The 19,898-nt window shown below is 37.5% G+C and overlaps 1 long non-coding RNA gene across 2 annotated transcripts in view; it reads right to left on the reverse strand.

Annotated features, from left to right (window-relative positions):
* Positions 1–7,503: 7,503 nt before the first annotated feature.
* Positions 7,504–19,898, reverse strand: part of LOC113946428 — a 185,562-nt gene continuing 173,167 nt past the window's right edge. For both annotated transcript variants that reach the window (XR_003527425.1, XR_003527426.1), the window contains exons 6-8: positions 17,370–17,436; positions 13,402–13,462; positions 7,504–9,340 (exon numbers count right to left, since the gene is read on the reverse strand). This is a non-coding gene — a long non-coding RNA (uncharacterized LOC113946428). The remainder of the gene's footprint in view (positions 9,341–13,401; positions 13,463–17,369; positions 17,437–19,898) is intronic.

Raw genomic sequence — 19,898 nt, forward strand, 5'->3', positions numbered from 1 at the left:
ACTGTTCTCAAGGCAGAATTAATATTCATGTCACTTGCTACATATATGTGTTCTTAATGATTGTGACTTCACCACCTCTCCAGACTTACCTGTGTTTACTCTTAGATTTTCCTAATAACTATTCCCCTGGTGTAATTTAGCTTGTTATTTCTTTTTAAGTCTATCATGAACAAAAAGGACATATTACCTCTTTTCTCTTCACAACAGAGTGGTTCTTTTACATCTTAATTATTGCCCTGACCTTTCCATCTCCTTTTTTGAGTGCTTAATAACTTCAATTTTTCAAGTTCTCCTTGGCTACACTGCTCCAAGCTGAGACCTTACCAGTATAAATTCCTAGAAGATTACTTCTGCAGGCTACATTCTGGTTTTCATATACATACTAGCTGGTCACTTAGCTTTTTAATAATTCATCAACTCATGTTTAATTTGATTCACATTCCCAGATCTTTTCCAGAGAACTGCTGTCTATTGTGTTACCCCATCTTGTATCTGTGCAGATTATTTCTGCCTAACACTTTGCATTTTTCCCTATTGAATTTAATCCTATTTTTTTCAGATGATTTCTCCAATTTGTCAAGATCATTTGGGATTCTAATTCTGCTTTCCACATGTTCAGAAACCTCCATCTCCTGTCATATGCAAATTTACTGCATATAATATTATTCTTTCATTCAGATAATTCATGAGAATATTTAACTATATTTAATTGACAATAACTCCCTGTAGAAACTTCTCAGTATATATTTCAATTAAACAATATAATTAGGTCATTATTATCTATTTTCACTTTTAATTCAGCTTTGCATCTACTCACAAGACTTCATTTCCTTAGCTTTCTGATTAGGGAACCATTCAAAAGAGTCCCAAAACCTAAGTAACATAAGATCTGGAGACTTTGTCCTCTCTACCTGTGGGTCTGTTACCTCATCATAGGAGGAAGTCAGTTTGCTCTTAACAAATTATTAGATATGCCCTCTCTCCATGCTGTGTTGTAGTGCTTATGAATGATTAGAAAGTTTATTGCACAATATTTTCAGAGAGATTTTGGTGATTTTATCATTGAGCATGAACTGACAATCAAGTATCAGCATGCAATATCATGCCAATTAATTTTAACCAAAAATCAGAAGGACTTTTGAATTCTTTGTCAGCAAAACATTCTTCAAGTATTCACTATTATAGGGGCAGCATCTGTAAGAGGTCTTGAGTACATATAGAACCATGCACCTCATATAAAAGATGTATCTCATTGATCAGCATAGTAGAAACATCCCCCTATGCTGATTTTTGTCTCAATGCAGCGTTGATCGGAATAAAGGCACTCATAAAATATATAGATACCATGTGGTCATGAATCAGTTATGCTCGGATCACACTCAAAGCACTTATGTCATATTGTTGACTCTTCAACCACCTGCTCTTGACAAGGAGGTCTGGCACACAGTCTTTGAAGCATACTTGATTTGCTTCAGTCATGCTCTGTTCTGATTATAAAATAAATTGACATCATTTTCATATTAGCATCTTTTGAATAGTTAGCCCTATCTGTACATATGCATAAATGAGATGGAAAAGGTGCAGAAATACATGGTTTCTTTGGATTAATAAGTCTTTTGCATTAGTCAGATGATATAGACTATCTAAACACACATCTGCCAAATTAACATTGGGTTAAAAATGAAGCGGCACAACATCTCTGATCAGATTTACTACTAAAATAGATGATCTACTTTTCATTTGATGTCAAGTCATGTGGAAGACCGGGAGGCATTCAAATGTAAGAATCCAATAGAATCACCCTTGGAAATAAAGATGTTTTATTATTAGACTTTATGCAAAATAAAATACAAATTTACACATTATATATAAACAACTCTGCACATAATTAAAATAAAACCCCTGCTAATCCTAACAATGGTCACTATATTTATCCTGTGTCTAGGTGTGGAGTTTGTCTGCACTAATAGGAGGGGAAAAAATGTAAAAAAGAACTGTTCATAATGAATCACATGAGAATATAAATCAATTTGTAGATCAGTATTCCCAGGATCTATTGTATTTGACCAAGAGCATTACTGAAGTTTTATGTTCACAGATGATCTCATGCAAAACATATTGCTGGAAGAGCATCTTCACTTTTGAAAGGATGCTTAAAAAACAGTTGGAAAGTAGAATTTCACAAGTTGTTTAGGGGAAAATTTTCCCTTTAGTAATCTCATTTAAAATTGAGTTATTCCAGGTTTATATTACATAGTGAAAGTAAAAAAAAATATTGTCTTTCATAAATAATACATAAGGCTCTTGCTGGCCTTTCATTTCTGGTGTTACCTTTGTTGTCTTTGCAAGGAATTGGATAATTATGGGGTTCTCTACTTGCAAATTTATCCAGAGTCTCAGTTGCTAGATTTCCTTCACCCAACAATCTCATTCATTCAGGTTTAAAAATACTTTATGTAAAAATATAACATATTCTTCATGAATTTGCAGCAATAGGAAAAAAAAAAAGAGTAAATGTACTTGAGACTGACATCTGAGACCAAACACATTCACCTGCGAGACTGTCTTATTGGACATGTAAAAATTTCACAATTCAATAAATATGGACCAGGAGACCGTAAATGTCTCAAACCACAAATCAAATCTACTGAGGTCTTAAAGAAATGTTCAAGTTACACATGGCCTTCAGGACTGTCAGTTGGTCCATTCCAGAACAAGAGGAGTAGTGCTGTCAGGAGCAGTGATGGTACAGAAGGAAAATAATCTCAGTACAATTACCAGTTCTGAGGATAAGAGACAAATATCTTTCCATGTAGCTACGATTAATCAGTATTAATACAGTTGGTAAGATTTAGCAAATAACAAAACTAGAATTTTGTAACCAGGTCATTTATTACCATCCCTTCATTCTTTTTAGCCTATTACTGACTAACTTTAAAAGGATGAGATGTCATGGTCTGTGTGAACTTTGAAGATGCCATCCTACTGAACAATAAATGGAAAAGATTTGACAGATAAGAAAATCACATACCTGCTTCTCTTCAACTACCTGAAGGGAGGTTATAGCCAGGTGGGGGTTGGTCTCTTCTCCTAGGCAACCAACAATAGGACAAGGGGACATGGGTTCAAGTTCTGCCAGGGGAGGTTTAGGTTAGATGTTAGGAAGAAATTCTTTACAGAGAGGGTTATCAGGCATTGGAACGGCCTACCCAGAGAGGTGGTGGATTCACCATCCCTGGAGGTTTTTAAAGAGATTGGACGTGGCCCTTAGTGCCATGATATAGTAATTGGAGTTGGATCAGGGGTTGGACTTGATGATCTTGGAGGTCTTTTCCAACCCAATCTATTCTATGATTCTCACTAAGTAACTGCCTACAGCTACATGGAGCAGGGTAACTGCTTTTTTCCCTCACCCCCACTCCACATCAAACCTACCCTTAAGGCAGTTTCCTGAAATGGCACTTTCATCTAATGGGAAAGTATATTATGGGACACAGAGAAAACCTATAAATGGTATCAAGGCTAAACTCCCCAGCTCTGGACCCCCATAACCTGTTGTTAATCTAGTCACTGAGGAAATGGTGGTATGATGATAATTACTTCTCAGTTCCTCCAAAGGAAGTGCTGCATGGTATACTTTAAATAGAAGGAAAGAATACTGTCTTTTTAGTATTTTTATCATGCATTGTTAATGCACTGCATTCCTGTGGTGCATTCCACTGTGATGAAGCCAAGGGTACTGTCTACCTGATGAATCTTAAATGGGCAGCAATTTACAGTCTGTGACTGATAAAATTTATCCCACTATAGGTACCACTGATCCTGCTATATTCTAAGTACTTGTAACAAGAAAAAAAACACCTGTCAGACCAGAACTACGAAGAACCTTCCAAGAGACTGATGAAATGAGGCTCTTTCCATTGATTTCAGTGGGCAGTGGGGAAGGATTTAGGCAACGTTACTAAACAGCAAAATTCCAAAAATGTTTGTTCCTGAAAAATACCCACTCATCAATAGGAGAAAATTCCAAGACATTCACCAAGAGTAGAAAAGGAAGACTTACAAAAAAGGGAATTAGACTTTATAAATATCTTTCTTTTAAAATGAAATAAAATATTATATATATAGACAAAGGGACTGTTAATGTAGGTCAGGATAGGCCTATATTAACTAGGATGCATAATTCAAATACAGCCAGCAGTCACGGTGTCAGAAATGCACTAAACTCAAGTTTTGTGTGGTTTATAATTATTTTTGTCCACTATAGAATGGATTCATGCTGTGAAAGGGTCATACAAGTCTTGAGAAACAACAAATCATGGTGCAACAAGGAGGCTGCTATGCTTTGGTTTCTGCATGTACCCTGAGCTGTTCAAATCTGGCTATAGTGAGAGGATGGCATGGTGTGTCAGAAGACTAGAGAAGCTTTACTTCACAGCAGCAGTGGAAGATTTTATTGCCTTCAGTGCATATGTGGTTAGTAAGCACAAATCCCTTTGCCCACTGCTCTATGAAGACACCTGCAAACAATGAAGTGAAAACAATACAAGGATCCTCAGGTCACAAAGGGCATGCAGATGTCTATGGTTTGCCTGCCTGCCTTCCAGTAGGGTTACCCAAGTCCTCACCATGCTGAGTCTCTGACTCATGTCTAGAATCTTTTGTTCACTTTGGAAGATTATGCCTCACCCTTAGCCAAACTTCTTCAAGCATCTTTAGTCCAGAGGGTGAACTGCAAATTCTGGAAGATCAAAGTTCCTCTTAAGATTTGAGTAGCTTATTTCTTCCTGTGAGTCAAAACAATGGAAAGCAGTTCATTCCTCTTTTTGCTCCTGTAAATTTGCTTCTTCCCATGGAGACAGATGAGGTGGCAGCAGATGGAATTAGACAGTCAAACGTTTTGAATGTGTCCTGTGCAGCCCACTGCACTCTCAGGAATCGAGAGCAGCTAATCTTGTAAGGGAAATGAGCACATCCTTCAAAATCAAATACCTGGCATCAGATGTGCAGTTTAAGCATTATTTCCAGCCTTAATAAACTAATCTAGAAAACAGCTTGCTTTCCCAAACTTGCTGCTTCTCTCAGTCTTTTCCATTGAATAGTTGTAACAAGTAGTGGGGACATAATTGTGGATTCATCATAAATTTGGGAGAGAGGAATTTCTAAACCCAGAATTTTAATACTGATAATTGACACTATGTGCATTTTTCTACAAAGTATTTAGTCTCACTGTGTCTTACAATTCTACAAACATCACATACTCTATTAAAAATAATAGAAAGACTGTGCCTAGGAGGTTGCCTGCAGGTTGTTATCATGTGAGCAGTAGACACATTATTGAAGCAATTCCTTCTTGCACATCTATGCCAGAACAACAATGATTAGAATATTTAGATTCTTTTGTTCACTAAAAACCTCTGAGGGATCCATCTCTCCAGCTGCTGGCCTTTAGTGAAGACGAGTTACTGTCTTCTAAAACTTTTATGGGCTACAAGCTGACTTTCAGGACAAATAGTTCCTTTTTCAGGTCAGAACCAAAACCTGTTGCACTAAATTATATTTGCTGTTGCCATGACAACATGCTTTCTTTGCTCACACTTCATTTTGCACTCTGAATGGCATGCCTAATAAAAAATCAGGACTTTCCGTTTTAGCCATCTCAAATGTACATCTGGACTCCATCCCAGACTGTAGGTTCCTTTAGGAAATATTCTAACTCCAGTTAAAAATACGGTTCTTAACCATTTAAAGGTGGCTAGCCATAGTCTCCCAGCAGGACTGAATTTCAACACAAAGCACTTTGATAGAGAACTAATATTCATATTTGCTGTTTATTATGAAGTTTGGTGGATCCGTAGGGCAGAACATTAAGTTATTTTTCATCATGCAGAGTGCCTATGAAAATTTTAGGAAAAAATGTGGAAAAAAAAGAAAGAAGCCTGCATCTACCAAAGAATCTAAAGAAAAAGATGAGCTATGTATAAAGTGCGGATGCTCTGGGGATACATTGCTTCTATGTAAAAATGTCTGAAATTTGCCTTGGATGACATTTTAAAAAGTTATCGAGCTAATCTTCATCTTGTTACCAGGACAGTCTGGGACAGTGTCTTACTGCAGACACAGTTCTTGGTTCTTCTGTTTCCACTTCATGCTTGATGTAGGGAGCAGGGCTGAGTCACAGAAATGCTGCCCAGAGCACTCCAGTGGGCAGGGGAGGCACTTTGCTTTGTCCCCCATCAAGCTTTACCCTAACTTAAGAAAACAAAGAGCAGGTTTTGAAGACACTGTAAACTTTACCCTCACAGCTGGAGGCAGAGTGAATCAGTGGCAGCTAGCAATAAGGGACAGGCGAGAAGAAAACAAAAAGTGATGGAGAGAGACAGCCGCAGCACAAAGAGTTCATTCTCTGCCTCTGTTAAGAAGTCTGAAAGTCCCCTACTGGGGAAAAGTAATCATTAAAATGTTCATTAGAAAGAATATTACCCTGGGCATTCATTATTTATTGCAAGTCTTTATAAGCCGTTACTCCTTAGGTGTATTCCAGTAAGTCCCCATGTCCTCCTTGTCCTGCTGCAGTCTGTTAGCAGACCAAACATCTCACAGCAAGTGCCAATGATGCTCTATGGAAGCAGGACATTTGGTTTACAAGGAGGTTTCTTTAACATGCACAGCTAGGATTTGTTTACAATTTGAGCTTTTGTTGCTGAATGCACAGAGTATTTAATTTTAGATTATCAGAAGGAAACAGTTATAACAATCAAAAATGGAGCTGAATTTACTCAACATAGTTTGTTCAGCAGTGCCAGTGGTTTTAAGGACAAAATCATATTGGAAGTGCTGGTCATGCACACAGTACCCATCCCACTTCTCTAGCTATGTGTCTGCATTATCTTCTCAGCCCCATAATATGAAATCCTCTACCCTGATTTACCTCTAGTGTTTGATTGCTTTGCTTTATCTTCTCTAGAATTTACCTGTAACACAGTTCTTTGTTCACCATTTGAAATACAGAGCAGGTTGAGAATATAAAAACTACGTATTAAAGTTATGCACTTCTACATGCACAGTGTGAAAGGCAAACACAAAAGATTGCCAGGAGACTTGGCACGTACCCCTACTTTCTCATTGCTTACTGGAAGTAGATGCCAACTGCGTACAAAATTTCCTTTGGTATATTGGTTTGTGTTTTTTTTAAGACAAACTCACAACCAAACATTCCACCCAGATCCTACTGTAGGGCACATGGCCTGCTGGAGCATGACTTTATCAAAGGTTCACAGCACACCCTCCTCCTGCTCAAGTACATGTCACTGAGGTGCCATAATTCTCAGTTTAGCATTAGGTACAGGTCCAGGGTTGTATCCATGATGATTCTCCAGTCTCAGTATATAATCACAGGTCTGCCACACTGGTGCAGCTAAGTCTGCCATTAGCTGATGCAGACTCCCACATACAGCAAATGCTACCAGAGCGCATGAGAAAAACGTAACACACAGGCCTGTGAAATAGAACATGAAGAGCTTTAGAAATTTCTCAGCCCTGTTTATTATGTCACCATGCAGTTTCAGAAATATTGTTACTCGTTGGGGCTCATTTGAATGAAGACTCAGAGTCAAGGTAACTCAGAGGTGACAAATAACTTTATATTCTGTAATGAAGAAATACAGAACTTTCCAAAGACTTTTAAATTGGTCATACCATCACATGTGACATGCACATTAAGTTCAGTTGATTCACTTACTAGACTCTACAAACAGACTACCTCAACTATAAAGACATTAGAAGAGTAGTAAACTGCTTTGTGAAATTAAATCCACAGTGCACCTGAATTTAGAGCACTTATTACAAAATCCCTACGTATCTGATATCTGGATCTTCCTAAATTAAGACATCCAATATAAGAGAGACAATAGTTCATAAATCAAATCTTCTCTACTGATCTAATTCTCTTGTTTTCCTAGAAGTATTCCTGCACTTTGGAACTCTTTTAATTATGGGAATGATAACCAGGCTGGCCAAACACATCAAGTAGCCTTAATGATACTTAATGAAAAAGCAATAAACAAAATGTTAAATTCTACTTTCATTCTTGGCCTGTAAACAGAGCATTAAACTTAGCAATGATTCTTTTCAAAGCCTTCTCAGTTCCCTATTTTATAAAGCCATTGTTCAACACGGTTAACACCAAGTAAATACTGATATGGTAAGATATATTTCCACATATTGAGTCACAATATTAGTATAGGGAACAAAGAAAAGATGTGCCAAAGTATGGAATGATGAGACACATTCATAGTAAGTTGTCGGTATGTTCTTCCTTTACCCACATGCTACATGGTAGATTCTGAAGACACTTTTTCTCAAATTGCTTTGGGAAGAAAATTGAGTAGTTTACAACCATACTGCTTTACTCACGGTGTCTTGTGCTTGGGCACATTTAGTCATAACTGTCAATTTGACAAAATTCATTATTTTCCTTGAAATGAACTACTTTCAACACTGCAGAATACAATTTTACTGTTTTTCCTTTTACAGCACTGAACATGAGCACAATGTACTAGGTACATAAACAAAACCATTCGCAATTACCTGTAAATATGGCATCAATTAAGACAAAGTAAAATTTATTTTCACTTTAATTATAGAATTGTGTTTTTAAGATGTAGCTTGTGGGGGCGGAGGGAACAAGTTGGGGGTGTTGTCTCTTTCTTATAGAAGGAATTACTCTAAAGATGGTTTTCTAGTTTCCTTTTTAATGAATGTGTACCTTATAGAAAGACAGAAATTCTATTTTTTTTTTCACGTTCAAAATGGTTGAAGATTTAGTCTGGGTTAAGAGTTATAAAAATATCAAACCCAACAGACTGGACAAAAAGCAAATACTTTCCATTATTTCATCTTCATCATCTGACAGGAAATAATTCCTTTAAGATACCTAAATTCTGGTGCTCTGTTCTGTCCATATCTGTAGGTGCTATCAGTTAGCCAGGTGCAGTTAGACTGTAAAAGTTACCCTTGACATATGTTAATTGATCTCTGTGTCTAGGAACCTAAGGATACGATAAAGATATAATACAAGCTTCTAGTACACGGAAACCAGAGTCAGCGTAATATAATGCTGTAATGAAAAAAAATCAAATAATTTTCATTCATAGTGTGATTCTGTATGTTACCATTTATAACTTGCCCACTGTTAAAATCTGGCTTTCCAGATGCTTTCTCATGTCTTTTGAAAAGAGCTGTGATGGTAAAAAGGTCTTGTCACTCTCTGGTAAGGATAAGCATCAAAAGCAGAAGACTTGTCAAAATCTAAAACCAACATGATACTCTCGTGCAAACCCTGCAGAAAAGCAGAAAAACCAAAATCTTACTATGCTTTTGGCAATTCATAGTTACAGTTCTACTCGGCATTAAACACAACATTTTTCGGTATATGGAAGAGAGAGGAGAGGGAGAGGAGAAAGGGAGGAGATGGAGAAGGATGGAGGAGAGGGAAAGGGAAAGATGGATGGAGAGGGAGAGGAGAGGGTCTTTTGATCTACATCAAAAGTCTTTGTCAACACCAGAGAAGAGGACTTACAATTTTGCCACATTGAATGGATATTCGGATGAACAGATAAATTAGGATGAATTTTTTACTGTTTATAAGCTCTCTACTTTTCCAGAGGCAGAAAAGTAATGTGACTGTAATAATCCCACAGCATTCACAGACTTAATCAGCTGTAAAATATTAGTTATATAGTCAATACCTAACACTTCTGTGTGTCATAGGACTTGCTGGCTAAAGACAGATGTCTTCTCTGTGTGTTTTCAATAGATTTCCTCTATTACACCTCCTGAAGTTACTTGAAAGAATTTAATATTCTCACTTCCTCCTAGGTAAATCACTCCTGTGTTTTTCCTCCTGGAGTTTATTGTCTTTTTCTGTATTGTGTTTAGATTGAGGTCAATGTTCTGGTCTCTGTTTCCTCCCCAGCTCCCCCAACCCCCTGCTTCTCTTCCAGGCAGGAAAACCCAAGTGACGGTCAGCGGCAAAGTGAAGGTCAGAGATTTCCCTGGTTGTCGTTCAACGCCTTCCTACAGCAGCCTGAGTCAGCAGCACTCCTCACAGATCAGATCTGCCTGGTCTCTTGAGGGCACTCAAAGAATAAAACTTCACGACTGATGACCCCTTCATGAGAAATACAGTCATTTCTAATTCAATCCTTCACCCTAATGAAATGCTTTTCTTCACAAAGAGTTTAGCGGTTTTCTCTTAAATCTGGTTCACATCCTATCCCACGTAGGAGAGGATATGAACCATCTGAAGTATGTCTGAACAGAATTTACATCCATTTAACTTCATTTGAATTCCTATTTGGATAGCAAGCAAGTAGAATTTTATGCACTTTTAATAGATATGTGTTTTTTCATTTAATGTTTTAGCATGTCGTTAAAAATTATGAGTCAATCCACATTTCACAAAAATTTCTGTTTTTCTTAAACACAATTTTTAACTAACACTCCCTCCACAAATAATATCGTGCTGGAAGAGCAAAGATTTGGTTTAAAACTGTAAATCTAAACTTTCAAAAGTTTATCATTTCTTATTATCCAACAGAAGTCAATTTACAACCTTCAAAAAGTGGATATTCAGTATTCTCTGATATCCTATTGAGTTACTGCTGTGATGAGTATATAAGCTTTGACCAACACAGCCATCTTAGTCCATAAAGCCTCTCTTGAAGCTTGATGGTTACTCAGTAAAAAATATGAGATACAAATATTGTTCAATTATGAGGGGAAGACTGGCTGACAAGACAAGTAAAATGCAGTTGTGCTGCAAGGGGCAGACAATTCTCATGCAGAGTCAATAGAAGGAGAATATGAAGGTCTCTGTACATTTTTTCAAGAATTTCCTTGTTTGCTAGCACAAGTTCAGCTGAGACAGACAAAAACATCATCACTCCAAAGCATCACTTTTTATTTACAGTAACATGATGTACCCTGGTGCATACAGCCTCATAGTCAAGGCATTACCAAGGATATCAGACACCTGCCTTCAGTTTCCCTGGGTCAATGCTGCATGCATCTTCAGTGGGTCTCTCCTATGGTGATGTTATGCTCACCTCTGGTGCAGGAGCCCAGCTTCCAAAGCAGGCTGCGCAGTTCCAGCCCAGGTTGCAACCCCTGTGTGATCGCAAGGCACATAGGTGCATGGAGATGGGATTCCCAGCAGCCAGAGGCTTCTTCAGTTGGTCAAGCTGTCGAAGGAAAGGCTAAATGGACAAGTCTGTAAGGAATTCCTCATTTCTCTACACCACAGCTCTTCTTTAAACTCACTGTTCATCATAGGATTTACTCATTAACCCCTTCCATATTCACAGGTCTCACTCATCCCCTTGGGTGAGGCTGGCTAGATCAAGTTCACTTTTTTGTTCAAAGCAGCTGGTCTAAATATCATCATTCGCCTTAAACTATAGCACAGAGGGCAGAAGACTTTTGCAGGAAAGAGGCAATCAGAACCTTACACCCACAGCACCCTTGGGTCCTGAATATATCCCTCACTCAGCAGAAAACCCTAGAGCACTTCCAGGTAAGCTTTGGTTGTTCTTATTTGAGGTGAAGGATACAGCTTTGAATGCTTGGGTGGAAGTTCTGACAAATAGCTCAGTATTGCACCACCATCACTATCCACACTCCTAAATGGAAGCAGCCACAGCTGCTTATTTTTGTGCTCAAACCACTGATGTCACCACTGACCTACTAAACCCAACTCTTCAGAAGATGTCAAATCAGGGAAGCCCATTTTTTGACTTCTGATGGTGCTTTCACCATACCAGGACACTCAGTCTTGCCAAAATGGTATTAGTTCTGAATAAAAGCAGTGATACTTAAAAAATTATTCACAAAATTGTGTCTCTGAGCTTTCAGAAACCATGATGACTGCAAATAGCCTCGCAAACTCTCAATCTGAACTGAAATTTAGGTATCTGAGTCTCACCTAAGGGCTTGAGTCCTCCCTTTATCCAGTACAGATGGGTCCATTTAAGGCTAAGAATTGTACATATCCTGGTGGATTAAGTAATATCAAATATCTTTCCTGTCAAAGTGGTGGAGCAGCCCTGACACAGTTGTAGGCTGGGTCAGCTAGGATTTGGGAGAGTGCCAGATTATATCTAACTCCTACCCACAGCTCATAAGTTAGTATAGGCCAGAGACTTCTCCCAAAAGTCAAATTGGGTTTTTGGACTGTAGGGGAGTTCAACACTATGGACAGAGGTCCTTCCATATTTAGAGCTAAACTCGATAACATGGCAGTGAGGGCCAGACACAGAAATCCTGTCCTGTCTCAGCAACTATATTCCACAGTCCAAGTCAGCAAAGCAGAGAAGAATGTATATATATTACACAAAGAAGGTTTGTCCTTTGTTGGGAAGTTTTTGTTCTTGGAGACAAAAAAAAAATCTGCTAATGACAGGACATACCATATTCTTAAGTTGCACTTGTAAAATGGAAACACAGGGTCACAGCTGATAAATAGCCAGAGAGAGCATTCACCAAGCTGATTATAAATATGTGTTCAGATAGCTCAGGGACTCTGAGGATTGAAATCATGAGATACTCTACATGGCAACACAGTTATTTAAATACCTCCTCTTCCACTGGGAGTTCAACCATTATTCAAAGAGAGGAAGTATATTCCCACCTGAGTGCTCCAGACATGGGACAGTTATGAAAAGCTTTCTGAACAAATGAAGCAAATGTGGTATCCCACAGGGAGACTGAACAACAGCTTCTGTCACAGCCTCAAGACCAACTGTACCTGAATGAACAGAGGCTGGAAGGTAACCAGGTTCATGGGCAGCAGTGTTTGTTGAAGTCTGTCACTCCCTCTCAAGGGTTACTTACGTAGGTTTAAAACTTTATACAATTACAATAAATACAGCTGACAGCATGAAAACTATTAGATTAAAATATAAACAGTTGAGGCTATAATGCTATTAAAATGGACATTCAAGGAAACTGTAACCATTTCTACAGCTGTTTTGGAAAGTCTCTCTTTGGCAAAACACGCTGGATTGTCATTCTAAATGTCTGTGCTTCCCATGCTGGTTTCCTGAGGAAGGGCTTGTATATAGACTTGTTTATTTATTACATTTTTTTACCCCTCTTAGCTGTAGCTGTGGATTCCCCAGCCTTTTGAAAGTGGTCATTAGTTGCCTTGTTTGACCAGGAGAAATCTGTAAAGAAACTGGCTCTCGTCCAGAGGGTTCCTGGAATTTTCTACCAACCTTGTGTAAGAGCTTAATAAAGTCAAATTTGATTTTATGTAAGATTTGTTACATAGCCATAGGTGTTTTGTGAGAACAGAGAGCAAAACAACTGAAATTATATTTACTATTCTGAAATAAATCATACCAAATGAAGTTCAGATGGAACTTGCTAAGGTGATCAACCTCCCAACTGGAACAAGAGTCATCTAAAATGAGAACCAAAAGAAATCAGCATCACCTACATCCACATGCCCTGAGGCTATTTTGAAGGCAAGTTCCTTGGCTGTGCCAGCCTAAAGTGGCAAAAAACTCCCACAAAAACAATGGACAATCACAGTGTTTATGACCTTCTGTCCCTCTAGTGTTGACCTTTTTTTCTCTGGGAAACAGAAAGCAACCTGTTCCTATATGTTTTAAAAACAAACACTTCATCACAAATGCCTCCCCCTGTGGAGGAAGGCATACAGAGCAAATACCTAACGGATTTTAGTCATGTCATTTAATGTGCCGTTAGAAGCAGAACAGATGCTACAGCAAAAAGCACTTTCTAAAGCCAGCATAACAGTATAAAATGTAGTAAAATACTAACTCTTCAGAAGACACTTATGCACTTGGCACTGAACATATGAAGCTTAACAAAATACTGCCTTACGTAGAGTGCAAGTCCTATTTTGAGAAGTTATGTCCCTGACAACAGTATCCATCATTTTCTGAAGCCTGCAGTCCTGTGTCGATTTTCAGTCACATCGATAATGTCAACCGGCAGTCACCCATAGAGTGCTGCATCCAGCACAACCACCTGAATGCTCTTGTTCTGATCACTGATTATGGAGTTGTCCTGTATTTTTACATACTTGTTGGGTGAGAGCAATGCAAAGTGCTATTTCTCATTTCAGCTGGCTGGAAGGACTTGTCCATTCTTGACAATCAGCTGTTCTGACTAAATTATAACCCCTCCTCATACTTCAGGATATTATGAGCTATGTAAAGCTTAGAAAAGCACCTACTGCTTGCCCACCTTCTCAAGAAACCGGAACGACAAGCTGACATCAGCCCGACGCTTCTTGCTGTGGTATGCTCACACACTGGCTGATACCAGATTCAATTTAAGATCTTGTTCTTCAGCACAGATCAAGGACTGGGCCTTGTATATCTCATGTACTACCTTACTTGACAGCTTACCATGACCTAGCATGACAGCTGTGGTCATCGGTAATCACTGCCAAAAGGGAGGATCATAGGAGTGGGTGGAAAGGAAATCAGACATTCCTGGCAGCTGGCCTGCAGCTCTGAAGCTTCCTTTCACCAAACATCAGGCTGAAAACAGATCTCCGCTTGCTGAAGAGAAAAGTATGGGCTTCCACTTTTCAATCACCTTTCCTTAGTGCAACATACCAATGGTTTCCTTTCCCTGAAGAGAAAAGGAGAAAAGAGAAAAGGCAAAGGGAAAAAAAACCCAGGTGTTCACCCAGCAGAGTGAAAACAAAGGGCCAGAGAAGGCTGTTCCTCCCTGGTTTGTTACTGTCGTTTTTGTTAGCAACAGTAGATTAGGCAGGCAGGGAAAGAGGGCCCTTGGAAAGCAAAACAGAGAAGTGTTTACCATATAAACAGAGAATTAGAGTTACACAACACAGAAAAGTTTTAACTTGTTTTTTGATAAGCATACTACACAGAAAAGGATATATTACAGCAGAATTTAATATATGCCATTAACTATTAACTTTTCACAAATTCAGTAAATACGTACAGCGTGGTTGCCCTCAAGGGCTCAGCAGAATTGCCTCCACCTCCAAGGAAAAAAACCCCAATTTTTTCCCATAAATAACCCATCTGAACACAAAGAAATCCTATGGTGTTTAGTCCAATAAGCACTTCTTTTAGAAATGTGGAAGAGGTTCTGCTTGTTTTGCTAAAATTGTATCTTTTTTAGGGCAGATGGAAGAGAAAGTAAGAAAGAGGAACAACCACTGACAGCAATTGTGAAATAACATGGTCTACAAAACCATTGACTTGAAAACAAGTAAGAAAGATTTAATGGCTATGTCCACCATGGTAAAACCCCAAAATTCAAGAATTTCCCTGGCTTCTGGGCCTGCCAATAATTTCAGAACAGTATTGTGAAATCCTACAGCTATTTCTTCCAGCTGAGTCTGCTTAATTAAAATTCCTCAGCACTTAGACATATTTCCTTAACAGCAAATGATATAAATAATCACTTCAGGAGACAGCAGAAGATATAACATGGGCTCTTTTTTAAAAAAAATATTGTTATTATAAAACTGAAAGACAAAAGCAATAGCAACAGTTCCACAACAGATTTTTGTCAAACCAAATGCGATCAAAATCATCTCGAAGTTTCTGAGGCTGTACACACTGACGGTTTAAAAGTCTTTCTCTAATCCCACCGCCACAACTCTTTCAAGTGAACAAACACACAAAGACATTTCAAGCACTATGGCAATATTGACTTAGAGCATTGTTAACTCCTACCAAAATGCTGTGGGAAGCACAGCAAAATGATAAAAGATTTCATTTATTAATCTGTGATGAAAACCAGGCTTCTGTTGATGGAGGGGGCAGGGGAAAGGGTAAAGATAGGTTGGTCTGTTTAATGTTTGGCCCAGATATAGGTGATTTTTGAAAAAAAAAAAAAAAAGCAAGCAGCTGAGCACAGTGCTTTTGGCTGTGTCTTTCTGTAGGTTGCTGGTTGCCAGCACTCACAAAGCAAAAGTTATGTAATGCACTCCTATCAGAGTTCAAAAACATTGCATGAAGTCCCATGTTGCTCCTGACGGAGCAATTGTTTCTGATAATGAAAAGTCTGTATCACCCTGATTCAGCTATCTTGGCCCTCTCCAATGGCAGCACTTTGTACTTTCCCTCAATCTCTTCTCCCTCCCTCCCAACGATCTCTGGTCATTTCTTAAGGAGACTGATCTCTTCCCTAAATGCCTTCACTGGCTTTCGCCAGAGGAAAATAAAAATAAAGGAGGAAACATAGTTTTGCCCCTCCCATATCTCTGAAACAGGCTGTTTTTCCTTGTTTGTCATTTGGAAAACCTCATTTCTTTGGCAAGTGCAAAAGAAACACTGCATTTACAATCAAAAGTATATTCATCACAATGCAGTATTGATTGAATAGCTTTTCTGACTTAATTTTGAAAATAAAAAGCTAAACTTCTGCAATCTGCCTCCCAGAAATGTATTTACCCCTGATGGAATCATTTGAGGTACTTTTTAGGAAAATTCAGCAATTTTTCGGAGAAATAATTATTGGATGACTTGTTGAGCGAGGAATTTCATTTGCAGTCTCTCTGCCACTTTTATATCATTAAAATCAACCAGGCACATGGATAAGAGCATGTAAGTATTTAAGGTGTCTAAATTAGAGTTCATAAAGAGGAATAATGCAGGACAGCTCTTTCAATCTGTATTAATCGGGGGTTTTTTATATCAGTACATAAATGTGTAAATATTAGTCAATATATTTCAGCATGTAAATAACAGCAATCTAATTCCTTGATTAAATCTAAATATGAAAAATAAAAGTAAAATTGCAATAAGGGTCAGAATTAGTATAAAGTGTCCATACTATTAACACTATTAAACTGTGCTTTCTTCTAGTTCTGTTTTCAGTGTAGTTGCTGATATAGTTAACAGACAGCTTATTCTTTAAGAAAGACACAAATTTGATTCATATCATTGTGTCCAAGTAAATACAAAATTTAAGCCAAAATGTGTTTGGGATGTTGAATCCTTGATAGTCAGTCAAAGGATTCCCATTTCTTTCAGTAGACTTCAACACAGATACTTGGAGTCAGGATATCTAGGCAAGATATATTTAATGTTAAAGTAATGATTTATAAGGTACTGGAAAAGTGTACTGATAAAAACCTTCAAAACACAATTAGATAGATTGACAGATAAAATATCCATATGTAAATCTCAATATATTCCATCATGTGTGTTGAAATAAAGGAGATGAAAGTTGAAAAATATAAAAGTTATTTCTAAAACAGCAACAGAAAGTTTTATTATTCTTTCAGACACAGTTAATTTTCAAATAACTTCATTATCTTTCATTTAAGAATAATTTTTCTTCAATTATTTTACCTTAAATATCAGGGATTTTGTTTGTTTATTTGTCCATTCTAGTTTCCTTGGGTTAAAATGATAAATCCTAGAAAGAAGGAAATAGAAAATTATGAGGCACCTTTTAAAAAAAAAAAATCAGTCTTCAATTCTCAGTTAGACAAAGATCAGAAATACTTCTGCTCTATTAATTTGTGATCTAAGAAGTCTCAAGCTGTATATGTGGAGGAAAATTAATCTTTGTTTCAATATAAAGAGCATTTAAAGTTACTAATATTAAACATCAATTGGTAAATAATAAGATTCTTTTCACTTTAGCAACTCCAAACATTACTTAATTCTTGCACTGAAGCTAACTGATTCATTTATATTACTCTGAAGTACAGAAATGTTGACCATGTTCCCAAGTCAATGAGAGAATCAGCTGCAGAACTCAAGTGCTACAGGTTCAAGATCCTAGTTATAAGAAATACCTTAAATTTGAATAAAACACAACAAGAACTGCCCATCATGACTCAGACCTCAAATCCTACAACCACTTCAAAAACCTCATGAGTCCTGCTTCCATGAGTTCCCAGTGAAACCCATGCAATACTGCTTAACTGACTGTAGGCCACAAAGCTACACAAGACCTACTTCTGTTTTTATAACTAAAATAAATAGGGCTAATGGTACCAACCTCTTTTTAAAACGCTTTGCATTTTTTCAGAAAAAGACAGCACAGAGTTATACTGATGTTGGACCTATGCCTACAGAAATCAAACATAGCTCACAGATTCAAACACGGTTCATAGACTATGTCATTCCAACCTAGAGCTCTGAGAAAAATGAACAAAAAACATGGCAAGTGTCAGCTTGCAACTTCACGAGAAAACATTGTGAATGAAACATGTAAAGGAGCAGCTGCATAAGCAAAGAATAGAAATCCTGATTTGTAAAGCTTACAGTCATTGAATGTCATACCATAACCAAAATAAAATATTTATTGCTACAAGGTGTTATATAATTTGGTTTCTTTTCTCTCTCCTGCATATTAAACTTCAAAATCTTAATGTCTCATTTATGTTGTACATGCTTTGCAAAATAAGGTCAATTGCCTATGAATCTACATAAAACAGCAATTTGCTAAAGACTTTGTTGGCTTTGCAAAGCAAAAGAAACCACATAAACAGAGTTACTGCATATGATTTAAAACTCAGATTCTTCAAGTCCTAAATACAAATTCTGGAGTATGTTTTGAACAAGTTGTTGATTAGCTGTAAGAGTTATAGCACCACGTTAGATAATATTGAAAACTTGCATGGTAAGCTGAAGTTAGCCTGAATTTAAACAAAACTTATAATAATGCACCTGGGCCTAATGATATTGACACTACTACCAAACAGAAGTCATGTCAATATTGATCTGAAGTGAGAAGAGAATGAAACCATTTGTGGTTTGAAAATATTGCTATGGAAAATGGAAATTAACCAACTTTAGTGTTCACTTGAGTAAGAAAGTGAGTTATGATCATATAAAATAGAGTGACAAAAAACAGTTCTGAAATGAACCCCTTGCAATAAGCCACTTTCTGATTGATACCATTGACTTCAGCAGCAGTTATAGAGACATAGGAACCTGGACACTTTTCAAAATCATTACTGAAGGAAGATAAATTATTACAGTATCTAATCTTCAAAACATGACTACAACATGTTCATAAGGTCTAACCCCAATTTCAGAAAACACAGACTATTTGTCTTACAGCCAGAATAGACAATGGATCTCAGAAAGCTGGATGACCTGTGGAAAGCACTGTAGCAGAAATAGCTACTTTCACCAGTTTGCTCCACTCTGTTTCTCAGCACCATCAGTTAAGGATTGCTGCAGGGATTTTCAATAGAACAGAGTACAGCAAACTCTCATTCCCTGGTAAAGTGTCAGTCCTGCTTTCTGAAACAGAAGATGTTTCTTAAAATGCCTTCCAAACTGAAGCTTCTGCACACTCAGAAAGTAACAGTACAAGAACTATCACAAGATTTGTGGCCCATTTTACATTCCAAGCCAATCACAACAATTTTGTGCAACTAGTCAATGAGGTATAAGGTACAATTGTGTTCATACTTACATTGAATAGAGAAGACTCCTTTTTCATTCAGGACCGTAGTTTTAATTAATTGCTTCTACATTCCACAGAAATACGTGCTAAAAACCATGTTGGTGGTGCATGTCAATTCTCACTCTTACTCTCTTTGACTCTCACTCCATTTCAGAGTAGTAGAAGGTATTTGAAGTGTTGAGTTGATATTTTTTGAATGCTATGGCTGTCTTTGTTGGCAAGATTCATCCCAACTGCTTTTACCTATGTAAAAATTTGGTATCACCTCTAAACCTCATCTAGGATTCCTGCACCCTATTCCTCAGAAAAGTATTAGGGACTACCAGAGAGTAATCATCTCATCCTTATTTTAGGTAGTTTATGTAGTTCAGATGAATCACTCTCTGGACACAGGCCTATTTCTATTAATGAAAAAAGAAAACAGAAGAGCAAATTGCTCATGTGCATCTAAA

The sequence above is a fragment of the Corapipo altera genome, unplaced genomic scaffold (assembly GCF_003945725.1).
Source record: "Corapipo altera isolate COAL_440 unplaced genomic scaffold, ASM394572v1 48b, whole genome shotgun sequence".
Lineage (NCBI taxonomy): Eukaryota > Metazoa > Chordata > Aves > Passeriformes > Pipridae > Corapipo > Corapipo altera.